The sequence below is a fragment of the Carlito syrichta genome, unplaced genomic scaffold (genome assembly GCF_000164805.1).
Source record: "Carlito syrichta isolate Samal-C Ts95f unplaced genomic scaffold, Tarsius_syrichta-2.0.1 Scaffold302949, whole genome shotgun sequence".
NCBI classification, from domain to species: Eukaryota; Metazoa; Chordata; class Mammalia; order Primates; family Tarsiidae; genus Carlito; species Carlito syrichta.
In genome coordinates, this window is record NW_007247045.1 from 492,579 (window position 1) to 493,792 (window position 1,214).

General features: G+C 44.1%; 1 protein-coding gene across 1 annotated transcript in view; it reads right to left on the minus strand.

Annotated features, from left to right (window-relative positions):
• Positions 1-1,214, minus strand: part of BSPRY (B-box and SPRY domain containing) — a 47,307-nt gene that overhangs the window by 31,323 nt on the left and 14,770 nt on the right. The gene's annotated exons all lie outside the window — the stretch shown is intronic.

Below are 1,214 nucleotides of genomic sequence, written 5' to 3' on the forward strand. Positions count from 1 at the left end.
CCCCGCGGCTGGCTCCCCGCACCCAGCCCGCGCCGCCGCTCGACCCCCTCTCCGTCCCGCCCTCTTCCGCCGCCTTACTGATTCTTTGCTGGATTGAGTCGCGTTGTATGCGTGTTTGTTTTGTAACAAACATAAAACCCACATACCCCTGTGACTGTAGGAAACTTTCTTGAGCACTTACTAATACTAGGCTTTTGCTGAGCGCTGTGCAAGTGTTCTGTTATGTAATCATGACAACTGCCCTTTTTGAGAGGCAACTTTAGAGTTAAACTGCCTGGGCTCAAATCCCACTTAGTTGCTCACTGACTGGGCACCTTCGGGGCCTCAGCTGTAAAATGAGGATGAGAGTACCTATCTCATACACTCGGCTAGGGAGTAATTGCTTTTAACAAGTCAAATACAGCGGCTGCTAAGCTTCTGCTAATAGTATGAGGAAAGTACCATTGTGACACTTCTCCCCCACCCCCGCCCCAACCCCCATTTTTTTTTTTTTTTTTTTTTTCAGAAACTCACTGTTGCCCAGACTGGAGTGCAGTGGCAGATCACAGCTCACTGCAGCCTCAAACTCCTAGGCTCATGCAATGATCCTTTTGCCTCAACCTTCCAAGTAGCCAGGACTACAGGAGGGCACCACCAAGTCAAGCTACTTTTTTTTTTTTTAATTTGTTGTAAAGACGAGGTCTTGCTATGTGACCCAGGCTGATCTCTAACTCCTTGGGCTCAAGCAATCCTCCAGCCTCAGCCTCCCAACACGCTGGGATTACAGGCGTAAACCACCATGCCAAGCCAAGATCCTTGTTTTTACAGTTAAGTAGCTTGCTGGGGGATTACAGTTTCTAACTGATAGCAATGAGATTGGAATCCAGGGAGTTTGACTTAAGATTGCAATGATTAATATTTTTTAAATTGCATATTGAGGCCCAGGGAGGAACATGTATGCTCAGCAGATTTTCCCAAAGTATTTACAACCAAATTTTCTGAATTTGAATATTTGAGTTTTCTTTTTAAACTAGCATTAAAAGGCATAATACATTTTATTTTGAAGAAAATAGAATATGCAAATAAGCAAATGCAAGGAAAAGCCCAACTTTGCTCCCCCAGCCCCACTCCCAATGATAGGTGAGGTGCTCACAAAACTCATAGACTTTTTGACTCAACCCTAAAATGAATTTTAGAGTGGCCAGCAAAGTCTTTTTTTTTTTTTTTTTTTTTTG